The sequence below is a fragment of the Silene latifolia genome, chromosome 6, assembly GCF_048544455.1.
Source record: "Silene latifolia isolate original U9 population chromosome 6, ASM4854445v1, whole genome shotgun sequence".
NCBI lineage: Eukaryota > Viridiplantae > Streptophyta > Magnoliopsida > Caryophyllales > Caryophyllaceae > Silene > Silene latifolia.
In genome coordinates, this window is record NC_133531.1 from 85,527,661 (window position 1) to 85,541,359 (window position 13,699).

The 13,699-nt window shown below is 32.0% G+C and overlaps 1 long non-coding RNA gene across 1 annotated transcript; it reads right to left on the minus strand.

Annotated features, from left to right (window-relative positions):
• Positions 1 to 4,572: 4,572 nt before the first annotated feature.
• Positions 4,573 to 5,699, minus strand: LOC141658829 (uncharacterized). The gene is made up of 2 exons (XR_012549462.1): positions 5,534 to 5,699; positions 4,573 to 5,106 (listed from the first exon to the last, which is right to left on the minus strand). It is a non-coding gene; the product is annotated as an uncharacterized LOC141658829 (long non-coding RNA).
• Positions 5,700 to 13,699: the final 8,000 nt, after the last annotated feature.

The following is a 13,699-nucleotide window of genomic DNA, read 5'->3' on the forward strand; positions in this document are numbered from 1 at the left end:
TATATATATATATATATATATATATATAGAGAGAGAGAGAGAGAGAGAGAGAGAGAGAGAGGTTCTTCTAAGGTCCTTACATCCATTGAGTCCCTAAGTCCTTATAAGGGCCTTTGGATGGAAGGGATGGAGGGATGAGATTACATCTCATTCAAGGGTCACAAATGAACCTCCCTAATCTCCCTCCCTAATTGTGTATAACTCCACCTAATTGTGTATAACTCTTCCACCATTCTAATCTCTCAACTCACTTCCTCATTATTCATTCATTCACACTTCTCTCATACACTCATTCTCTCTCATCTTTCTCTCATTCTCTCAAAAAAAAAAACCAAATCAACAAAAAAAAACCAAAAAAAAAAAAAACAAGAACAACTTCATCGACAAACATACAACACCACCATAACAAACCACCCTTCCACCACCATTCACCACCACCATACCGTCCTCCCTCCTTTACTCACACAACCACGCGCCTCGCCTCACCACCACGGCCCTACCGTCAACCCCCCGACACCAACAATCCGACCCGCAAACCAAAACCCGACGCCACCACCTTTACTCCACCACCATTCACCATATTCAAACACCTCCCTCCCTCCCTCCCTCTCTCGTCTGCCGCCCCCCCCCACCACACACACAACCACCCACAACCGACGCCACCCACCACAGCGCCTCCCTCCTTCCTTTCTCCATTACCCCAAACCAGCCTTCTTCCGCCCCTCGGCCAACCCGACGCTGCCGCACTTCTCTCGCCGCCTCTCCCATCTCCTTTTTTTTTTTTGTTTTTCAGATCCGACCACCAACCCGCGTCCTTCCTTCCTTCCTCCTCCCCTGCTCCACCGTCCTTCCTTCCTTCCTCCTCCTTCCATTTTTTTTTGTTTTGTTCTTTGTTTTTTTTGGTCTGTGTACTCCGTTTTTGTTTTTTGTTGTTCTTCATTTTTTGTTTTATTTTTGTTTTTTTCTTTTGTTTTTTGTTTTGTTTTTGTTTTTTGTTTTGGTTTTTTGTTTTTATTTTTTATTTGGTTGTTATTGTTATTTGATTTTTTTGGACTAAAGTTATACATCTTGTATATTAAAGTTATACACTGCGTGCATTAGAGTTATACACACGATATTTAAATTTGGTTTTGTTATTTGGTTTTTTTTAATTTTAGATTTGGTTTTTTGTGATTGTTATTTGGTTTTTTGTTTTGTTATTGTTATTGTTGTTATTTGGTTTTTATTATTGTTATTCAAGTTTTTTTATTTGTTTGATTTTATGATTTGTGTTATGTTTTGATTTTTTTTTTTTTATTGTTTGATTTTTTTTACTATTTACGACTACAGTTATACATTTTATGACTAAAGTTATACATTTTGGACTACAATTATACAAAAAATGATTGAAGTTATACAAATAAGGACAAAAGTTATTCATATAAGGACTAAAGTTATACAAAAATGGACTAAAGTTATACAAAAAAGGACTGAAGTTATACAAAAATAGACCAAAGTTATACAAAAAATGGACTAAAGTTATACAAAAATTGGACCAAAGTTATACAAAAATCGACCAGAGTTATACAAAAATGCACCAAAGTTATACAAAAATTGGACTAAAATTATACAAAAATGAACCAAAGTTATACAAAAATGAACCAAAGTTATACAAAAATTGACTGAGTTATACAAAAATGCACTGAGTTAAAAAATTGGACTAAAGTTATACAAAAAATGAACCAAAGTTATACAAAAATGAACCAAAGTTATACAAAAATGGACAAGAGTTATACAAAAATGCACTGAGAGTTATACAAAAGTTAGTCCATTTTTGTATAACTTTAGTCCATTTTTGTATAACTTTGGTTCATTTTTGTATAACTCTGGTTCATTTTTGTATAACTTTGGTTCATTTTTGTATAACTTTAGTCCATTTTTTGTATAACTTTGGTGCATTTTTGTATAACTCTGGTCGATTTTTGTATAACTTTAGTCCATTTTTTGTATAACTTTAGTACATTTTTTGTATAACTTTGGTGCATTTTTGTATAACTCTGGTCGATTTTTGTATAACTTTGGTTCATTTTTGTATAACTTTGGTTCATTCTTGTATAACTTTAGTCCAATTTTTGTATAACTTTAGTCCATTTTTGTATAACTTTGGTTCATTTTTGTATAACTTTGGTTCATTTTTGTATAACTTTAGTTCATTGTTGTATCACTTTAGTCCAATTTTTGTATAACTTTAGTCTTTTTTTGTATAACTTTGGTCTATTTTTGTATAACTTCAGTCTTTTTTTGTATAACTTTAGTCCATATTTGTATAACTTTAGTCCATTTACTTTAGTCCATTTTTGTATAACTTTGGTCCATTCTTGTATAACTTTGGTTCATTTTTGTATAACTTTGGTTCATTTTTGTACAACTCTGGTTCATTTTTGTATAACTTTAGTCCAATTTTTTGTATAACTTTAGTCCAATTTTTGTATAACTTTAGTCTTTTTTTGTATAACTTTGGTCATAAAATGTATAACTTTAGTCGTAAATAGTAAAAAAATCAAACAATAAATATGAAAAATATGAAAAAAAAATAATAACAAAAACCAAAAAAACTCATAATAACAAAAACAAAAAACCAAATAACAATAATAAAACCAAAAAACCAACAACCCAACCAAACCCGAAATCTAAAATAAACCAAATAACAAGATTTAAAACCCGAAATCTTAAAAAAAAGTATAACAAGAAGAGATTTGAGAAAATGAATAAAAAAGGAGAAGTAACAAAATAAAAGAAAATAAAAGACAACAACAAAAAATGAATGGAAAAAACAACTCAAAACATGAAAATAAAGACCAAACGAAAAAAAAAAAAAAAAAAAAAAAAAAACCGAGGCAAAAAAAAAAAAAAACAAGTTGGCGGGGTGCGGTGGCGGCGGTGTGGCGGCGGTGGTGGTGGGTGGTGAGTTGGTGTCGGGTGGGATAGTGGTGGGTGGTGGTGAATGAGGAAGAGAAGAATGAATGATTTATTTGGGTTTTTTGATTTAATTGGATTTTTTGGGTTTTTTGATTTAACTGGATTTGGGTTTTGGGTTTTTTATTTATTTGGATTTTTTGGGTTTTTATTTTTTGGGGTTTTAGAGAGAAGATGAGTTGTGTGATATGTGAGAAAAGTGGATGAGAGGAAAAGAAGTTATAGTGAATTAGTGATTAATTAAAAAGATTAGAGAAGGATGAGAGAATGAGTGATATTAGTACATAAACACATTTTTGGATGTTGATCTTGGCCATCCATCTCCCTCCATCCAATGGCTCACAATAGAAGTTATGGACTCAAATATATAAAGGACCTTAGTTGATCCTTCCTCTATATATATATATATATATATATATATATATAGAGAGAGAGAGAGAGAGAGAGAGAGAGAGAGAGATGAGTCCACAAATTTGGTTGAGTCCATAAGTCCTCTTATCTACCATTAGATCTTACAAGATGAATGGTTGAGATTAAAACAAAAAAAAAAAACACTCACCAACATGTAATTAATGCTTTCTCTTTCATAATTTCAATTCCCAATTTATCTAATCAATTACTTTCTATTTTTCATCATCTAATTTATTAAATTAATATCCTACCACTTATCTTTTAAATATCAAAATATTGGATTCAAAAAACGAAATTTCATATCCGCGTAAAATAAAAGCGGGTTCGTAAAAGACTCCGTAAATCTTCATTCGGACTCCGATTAAGGCGAAACAAAAGCCTAATTTTATTATTTTTTCGAGCCCAACGCAATGGTAATATTTTCGTATATCATTGAGTTTTTAAAATTTTCAGTACTGCTCTGTGAATTGAGAGTTACACCTTATCCGCTTAAAGTTACCTCTTGTTCGCTTGAAATTATATCATGTTGACTTGAAATTAATAAATTAATTAATTTACCTATATATATATATACTTGAATTTACAACATATCAATTGAAATTATACCATATTTATTTGAAATTACAATATATTCGCTTGAAGTTACACCCAATCGAAGTTACTTGATATTACATCATTTTTACTTTAAGTTACAATTGAAATTACATAAACTAACATTTAAATTCCACGCTGTACAATTGAAGTTACACATTATACCTTTAAAATTACACACTTTACAAATTAAAGTTACACACTATACACTTAAAGTTACACACTTTAGAAATTGAAGTTACACATTATACCCTTAAAATTACATTCTTTTTAAACTGGAGTTACACACACTGACCTTTGAAATTACAGGATGTACAACTGAAATTACACAATATATATTTGAAGTTACACCCTTTTAAAACCGAAATTACACGCTTTACACTTAAAATTACACACACTAACCTTTGAAATTACACGGTGTACAACTGAAGTTACACACTATATATTTGAAGTTACACCCCTTTTAAAATGAAGTTACACAGTTTACACTTAAAGTTACACACTAACCTTTAAAACTACACGATGTACAACTTAACTTACACACTATATATTTGAAGTTACACACCTGCTTTAAACTGAAGTTACAAATATTAAACTTTGAAATTACACGATGTACAACTGAAATTACACACTATATATTTAAAACTATATGTTTAAAGTTACACCCTTTTTAAACTGAAGTTACAAACTATACCTTTGAAATTACACCCTTTAAAACTTAAAGTTACACTCTTACAAAATTAAAGTTACGCCTTTTAAAACTTAAAATTACATCCGTTAAAGCTTAAAATTACACTCTTTCAAACTTAAATTTGGGACTCATATATACTAATCCCTAATTATAAAAGGAATGAATCTTACAAAATAATAACTACTGAGCAGCCTAATAATATGTACCCAAATTCGGACTCATATATACTAGTCTTTTCGAGTTAACTTCGTTGTCGTAATCATCTAATATGAACCCAAATCCGAAGTCATCGCAGTGATTCACAAGAGTTCTTTAGCTCTTTTGGCTTCGGTACGCTTCGGGTGCTCCAAATACCGTCTCTCAAATGATGTGAGCCGTTCATCGTAGATGCAACCCAGTTTATTTCCATCCTGGGCGTTATTCTCAGCAAGACGTTCCTTTGTAACATCTGCCATTGTCTGAAGGTAGAAAGTTGTACATGTGAGTTCATTTAGACTTGCAAAGAGCAACAACACCAACTATATAACATAACATTCAACAATGAAATTGTTAACATTAGCACTTTTTGTATTAAATTTGGAACATTAGTAAGCATCCAGTATTTAGTCAAGCTTGGTTTTTTAAGAGCAATAGCAAGAAAACTCATATGAACAATGGACATAATAATAAAAGAAGGCAAAAACTTGAAAAAAGTTTAGCGAGGGGGTTTGTGGTATATGGTAATATGGCTGCATTCACATAGCATCAATTCAATTAATATGATTATCTTGAACTCCACCAACTTAAAAACAACAAACATTTATTGGCGTATACAAATTAAGATACAAATTGAGAAACCAAATGTCCACTTCAATCCAACAACCGAGACATGTGGAATTAGTTTACCTCTTTTCCTTTTTTTGTTTTGCGACTTCGATCCTTTGTAAGCATAAAACAAGGCATCATTCACTTTCACCCGTCGTCACCATCAGCCACCAACATAATCGATCGAAATGGAGTTTTGGTTGTATTCTTATATTGTTGTTCTGGCTTATGAGATTGGAAAATGAATGAACCAAGGAATGAAGGGTAGAAATGTGGATTGGGAGTATAACATATAATATCAGATTTGGTGATAAAAGGGAAAAGAGAATGAGAGTAACTGAAAGAGAATGAAAATGAAGAGAAAGGATGATAGAGAATGAGATGGATTAACCGTAAAAAGAGATGGATTAATGGGAAACTAGTATGGATCCCGCGCATACATGCGCGGTATTCATAGGTCTTTTACTTTATAATGTATTATTTAAGATTTAAAATTGACGTATTATTAATTTTTCATATTTTAATATGAGGATAAAAAATTGAAATGGAAAATTAATTAAAATAATTAAGTAAATTCATGAAATGTACATTTTAATGAAATTTTTCATCACAAAACTAATGATTACAATTTATAAATTTTCTCAAATAATTTTAAAGATTTTTTTTTGTCAAGAAATTAATAATATAAGTTCATAAATTTTTTATACGAATTAAATACTCGTACTTGGTAAAAAAAATTATGCGAAACTAATAATATCAAATTTTTCGGTTTTTCATATACAAATTTTAGATTTATACCTGTTTTGTTTTATTTTTAAATTAAAAGATTATAATTTAATTAAAAAAATTATAATGATTAAAGATTATATCTTAACTAAAAGATAATAATTTAATAAAAATAGAGTTTTGTTTCCTTATTTAGCCAACTTCCTTTGGAAGGAAAACTATTGAAAAATTTTATTCTCTAAATAAAGGGGAATGCAAGTTGAAAAAATATTATCCCCTTTTAAAATGTCATAGAATTATTTATTATATGAAATAAATCAGTATGGCCTAGTTAAAGATAAGATATAATGAAGCCAAAATCCCAATATAGAGCAACTCATTTAGGCGGGAAAACTTGAGAATCTCTTATTCTTTTAGTTTAAGGGGGATGAAAAGGTGATTGGGAATTGGGGAAAAGTTAATGTAAAGTGGGTGGGTGAGTGTTTTTTTTTAATTTAATCTAAGCCCTTCATAATTCCTAATCTAATGGTTAGGATAAGGACTCAAGGACTCAACCTAAACAATAGGACTTACATGATCCTATTTATATATATATATATATATATATATATATATATATATATATATATATATATATATATATATATATATAGATTTAGGATCCGGTGAGAACGATCACTCGGTGAGAACGGACTGTCAACCCACCCCATTATTAACAAACGATTTATCTACCCATTATTAACATCACGACATTATCAGCCCATTATCAACAACACACCCCCAAACCCAAATCTCATTTATCCCAATACACCACTACCACCGAATCCCGCGACCACCACTCATCGCCGTCACCGAACTTCAACACAAGCCGTCGTTGACAAGAATCGCGGAGAGACAATCATCATCGTCGCCTCTACTTCGCATCTCACCCCGCCTTTATTCCGCATCCCAAATCGCCGACAATGACTAATTGGGAATGAGAGAATCGCCGGCGGTAGAAACAAATGAAGATTGGGGATGAGAGAGAACCGGTTGATGGCGGTAGAAGCAAATACAATCGATCGTGATCTGAACGTCGAAGATGTTCCATGGTTGTCGATGCCGAAAAAAGCTTCAGATCTGATATTTGGTTTGTTGTCGATGGCGGCTCAGGGGTGGTGGAAGGACATCTTCATCTTCTGCAGACATCTCAAAACGAGCCTTCTGTAGTAAAAACAAATCAGCTGATTCTCCAATGTGAAACTGAAACAAGACGTCTTGCTCCGAATCGTCGAAACAAAGACACGAGCTTTATCCGCTATAGAAGACCTGGAAAGTACGATGTTCAAATTTCAAACTCATTAACATTGCGGCCATTAAACGACATTAATTAATATGTATATATCAGGCACTCGAGTGGTAGTTACCTCATTAAAATTTCGTACTCATACGCCCATAGTCCATTCCTTCCAATCTGAAATGTTGCAACGCCGTCCTTCCAATCAATAAAAACTGTAACCAAGAATGCTCAGGAAATTAAATCAACGACGATGTAGTGTGTTGACGGACGGTGGGTTCATTTTTTGGTTTCTTCATTCTCTCAAGTTTCTCTCTCCGAAGGGTGAAAAATGGGAGGGGTATTCTCGGAATAAAGGGGAAAATGCGCGGGATTGAGTAATTAGTGCGCGGGATTATATTCCGTATTGTTGTATACGCGTATCTAGATCATATATTTGTGTATCTAGAATCGTATTTTGTGTATCTAGGTAGTTCGTATTTTTCGTATTATACGTGGAAGAAAAATGAACCTAGGAAGAAAAAAATTGTATCTACATTGTTACAAAATGTATCTATAATTTTGGTAAAAAGCGTATCTACAATATCAAAAAGTGTACCTGAGACTTAATCAAATAATGTGTATCTACAATATCAATAAGTGTACCTGAAATTTAATTAGAAAAAAAAGTGCATCTACAATATCAAAAAGTGTACCTGAGATTTAATAAAAAAAATGTATCTACATTGCGATATAATGTATCTAGAATTCATATAAAAAGCGTACCTAGGATAATATAAAGTGTATCTGAAATTTGGTAAAAAAATATTATAGTGTATCTAGTTCGTTCTCACCGTTCTCACCGAGTGATCGTTCTCACCGGATCCCACCTATATATATATATATATATATATATATATATATATATATATATATATATATATATATATATATATATATATATATATATATATATATATATAGGCGGGATCCGGTGAGTCCACCTAAATATTTGAGTCCATGAGTCCATCCACAATATCACGCGTAAGGCAAAAGAATATCACGCTGAATATTGTGAGAAAAATGGCGCTTAAACTTCTAAAACAAAACAAAACCGTTCACTTTTTTAAAAACTGTTTCTCTCTCTAAAAATCACACAAAAACAAATACTCCCTCAAAAATCTCACTAAAAATCCGCAAAAATCTAAAAATTCAAAGACGATATCAACTTGATATCAATAATATAGATTCAATCGTTCAATCCTTTGCATAATATCGTTGAATTTGAAATTAGGTTGAAAAATCGTCGAGGTACGCTCTAATCAGTTTCTATTACATTTTTGCGATTTTTGTTCATCTTTTTGCGATTTTAATTTGATTATACATATTGATTTTGTTCTTAATTACTGCAAATTGAGTTCAATTATATGATAAAAATAGCATTTAAGCACTAATTTTCGACTTGTTAATGAGTTTAAATGCTTACTTTCAAGTTATTGTTGTATATTTATACAATGTCTTAGTTGTTAATGAGTTTTAAAGTATTAAAATCGATAACATGGATGCATTGAACAAAAAACTATGATCGATTGTAGTTGTAGATGATTATTAGTTGTTTTGTTTGTTTCAATTGCGAAAAATAGGGTTAGCTATTGTTCAATGTGAAATTTAGTGTTAACCAGTAAATTTGGACTTGTTAATGAGGAATGTCTCGTTTTCTGTTGATACTATTAAGAGTAGGTAGTGATACTATTTAAATTTGATAGTTGTAGATGATTATTAGTTGTTTTGTTTGTTTCAATTGCGAAAAATAGTAATGTCTCGTTTTCTGTTGATACTATTAAGAGTAGGTAGTGATACTATTAAGAGTAGGTAGTGATACTATTGTTCAATGTGAAATCTAGTGTTAACCAGTAAATTTGGACTTGTTAATGAGGAAAGTCTCGTTCTCTGTTGATACTATTAAGTGTGATACTATTAAGAGTAGGTAGTGATACTATTTAATTTTGATAGTTTAGGTCAATTGAGAAACATTTCTTTAACGGTGATCTTGATCTTGTACAACATGAGGTGTGACATCTTTGTTAAGAATTGGTAGTGATACTATCTGTAACTTGATATCTTGTTGTTTATATGATCTAATACTATTAAGCACAGAATGTGATACTAATAAAATTTTAAATGCAGATTGTTACTAGCAAGAAAATGGAACTGGCGATTCTGAGATGAACCTAACATAACCATTAGCGAAAAGAGGCCAATAGCAGCAATTCAGAATGTTGAAGATACAACATTAAAGCAGTATAAACGTAGGAAAACAAAGAATAACAAAGAAAACAATACTATGGTGCTGGTAGAACAAAAAACGAACAAAGAAGTCGCAATTCAAGAAGTTGAGAAGCCTAAACTACACAAAAAAAGGGAACAGAATTTCAGATTAAGTGTAGGCCAAAAAAGTTGGTTGAGTTGATTAAGAACTTAAATGAAGAACAACATAACGCTGTAAGGGATATTGGATTTGGAGGTTTGTTAATGTTAAAGGTAACTCAACTACCACATGGAATCCTGAATCGGGTCTTGAAAGCATATGACTGTTCTAGCAATATGTTTAGAACAAAAAAGTTGGATTTTCTGCTTTCAAAGCATGATGTCCATGACATGTTTCTACTACCTAGGTCAGGTGATAAAGTAACCACCACAAAAAGGGGGAATGCCACTACTCTGATTGACACCAAAATGAAAAATGATTGGAGGATGAAGTTTGGTGTGAAAGGTACTTCTGCTCCAATTAATGTGAAGGATGTGCATGATAGATTGATGGCGTGTACTGAGGCTGGTGATGAGTTTAAGAGAATGTTTGTTCTGTATAGCATGTCCATTTTCCTAGCGCCAAATACAAATAAAACCCTAGATTTAAAACTTGTTAAGTCTGTTGCGGATGTGAATAAAATTAGAGACTATGATTGGTGTGATTATGTCTTTGAAGAGATGACTGCTAGTATTAAGGGATGGAAAGAAAAAAAGAAGTCGAATATCACCGGTTGCCTACTAGTGATTATGCTAGCCTACTTCCATAGGTTCAATTTTAAGGGCAACGTTATGAAATACACTCTACCGCTAATCCAACATTGGGATGATCGAGTCGGCATCAAGAGTTGAAGATGAGAGACAAATGACAATATTGGGGAATGCACCAATTTGAAAATTGAGTACCCAATCTGTTTATCACATCAAGGTCAGGAGACAATACAACATTCCTATGTATATTTATGATTAAGTACTCAAGCTGTTACACTATGTTTCTTTGAGTCTTTGATGAAGATAAAATTTGATTGCTAACAAGAGATGATTAATTTTTGGAAAGAACTAGGAGATGAGACTTACACAAACCCTCGAGAAAGATGATGATGAAGTGAACTGAAGCAAAAAGAGGGCTACATCATGATTAAGTCGCCTAAAGGAGTTGAAATCGATAAAGAAATCAAAGCAAGAGCAATGGATGTAAGTACTAATGTCTTTTGTTGTCCTTACGATTACATCTATTCCTTTTCTTCTTACTTTGATATTGTTTTGAACACATTGTGATACTTTTGTTTACCCAAGTTGATATTGTTTTACCATAATCTAAAAGCGCCAGGGAGACTAAATTTTGTTAATGATAATGATATTTTATCAAAGCGTGATATTGTTCATTACTTAATGTGATATTTATGGTGGCTATTTGTGATATTTTTTCATAATAGCAACCAATTGTAATGCTTATGATATTGATTCACAGTAAGACAAATAGAGTGATATTGTGACACATAAAGTGTGATATTGTAAAACAATATCACATGGGACACGTGATATTGTTTTAAGGAGCCTTGAATTTGAATTGAGATATGGTGAGACATTTCTACTTTTATCATTGATATTGTTATGTGTTATGTATGATATTGTTAGCGATTACTATTGATATTGTTCTTAAAAACAATTCTTAAATTCAACCGTGATATTGTGCATACTATTGTCTGATATTGTTACTTCTTAATTGTGATATTTTTTCATAATAGCAACCAATTGTAATGCTTATGATATTGATTCACAGTAAGACAAATAGAGTGATATTGTGACACATAAAGTGTGATATTGTAAAACAATATCACATGGGACACGTAATATTGTTTTAAGGAGCCACCTAATTTGAATTTGAATTGAGATATGGTGAGACATTTCTACTTTTATCATTGATATTGTTATGTGTTATGTATGATATTGTTAGCATTTACTATTGATATTGTTCTTAAAAACAATTCTTAAATTCAACTGTGATATTGTGCATACTATTATTGTCGATATTATTACTTCTTAATTGTGATATTGTCTCCCAAAAAATGAAAATGAATCACTTTTTTTCCCTAACATCTACAAGCAAGTGTAATGTTGTGATATTATTAAAGAATAATGGTGATATTTTTTCAATAAATTATGATATTCTTTGTGATTAAATATTTAATACTCTTGTTTAATATTTTTATTATGTCATTTGGCAGAGTGCTCATGAAGCTTATCTGCGTATAAAGAGGGACAACGATTTGTTCTTTTCAAGATTTGTACATAACATGAAGAAGTTCATCAAAACGAAACCCAAAGAATTCAATAGATGAAAGAACTACTTCTACCCAAATCGCCGCCACAAAAGATCTGTAGTAAAGATGTTGAAACGAAAAAGAAGTCTGCAAGAAAACACACGATAATTGTGATACATCGAGAAGCAAGAACAAGATACTCCCAATACACAAACTTTGCCTTTCATGATAGATATTGGATATCATGCCTTTATGGATGGGTTGATAGCAAGGTCTTATGAAAGGGCGAAAGCAAGAGAAGGGATTCCCTCGTTTGATGTACTAAACGACATGTTAAAAATTCAAAGACGCGGAATTGAACAAAAAATATGGAGGATGTACGGATCAAGATCTTCAAATCAAAGTGATCACGAGGAAGAAGGTGAAGAAATTATTGATATTACAAACTTGAATACTGCTGATGATGGAAAAAAAGATGATGAGGATTATAATATGTATTCAAATTTGAATGACATAGTAGACAATATTGTTTTTGGAGGAGGACGAGCTAGGGAGGATATGAATCGTGTTACAACTCCTAGAGAAAAGAAAAACAGATAATGAAACTATTAATGAAGAGACAAATGTGTTGACTCAGTTGAATGAAAACATTAATTTGGAAACAAATGAAGGTTTGGGAGTTATGAAAGACAGTCAAGAGGCACACAATGAGGTGGGTAATAATGGTTCAACAAATCAGGAGGACATTGATAGAGAGGTGGAAAAAAAACGAGAATGTTGAAGATGAGGTTATCAATAAGGAGGTAGATATTGCTACTGAGAGGAAAAGCGAGAGAAGGAGAAGGACAAAAACAGTTACAAATGTCGTGACTCAATTGGAGGAGGTTCTTCCAAATGTTGATTTTGGAGTAACACAGACTGTTGAAGACAAAACAAATGAAGACGTTCATCATGATACAACATATCAGCATTGTGTTGAAAAAGAGGCCGAGAAAGAGAAGGCCAATGAGGTTCAAGAAGTGGCGACTCAATTGGACGAGGTCATTAATCAGTTCAATTCGGGAAGGGAGTTGAAAAAGATGTTGTGATTGATAAGGAGCATGTTAAAACAGTTGTTGTGGTTGATAAAATGAATGAGGATAGTAATGTGGTGACTAAATTAAAGGAAGTTGTAACAAATCTTTGGTTTAGATGCGGCAGGAAGGAAGTATCATTGAATATTTGTTGCACTCGAATGCCAGTACCGTCAAACGGCCGATATGGTACCTCACAATTTGGGGTGTACTTTTCAATGTGGTTTGCCAGTCAAAGATGATATCCTTGTATCGAATCGATGTTCGAAGCGCAATTTATTTGAACTGTCTTGAAGAATCGGAAGGACGTCATGGATTATTGCTTCCTTACGGACCATACATTCAGCAATTTGTAAGTCACTCTTTAAACAATTTTTTAAATGTAAGACATGACTTAATTTGCACCATATTAGTACTTTAAAAAAATAACTAATATGCTAATACTTTTGCAAAATGGAATAGAGAAATGTTCGCAACTTTGGAACTTTCCATTGTATACAAAGGGAAGATATTGAGTCCTTGTTGCCTAACACGAAGATAGAAGCAGTGGTAATTGAAGCATGGGCAATATTGCTCAATGAGTTCCAAATTGCTCAAAAGGAAAACGACAAATTGACAAGAA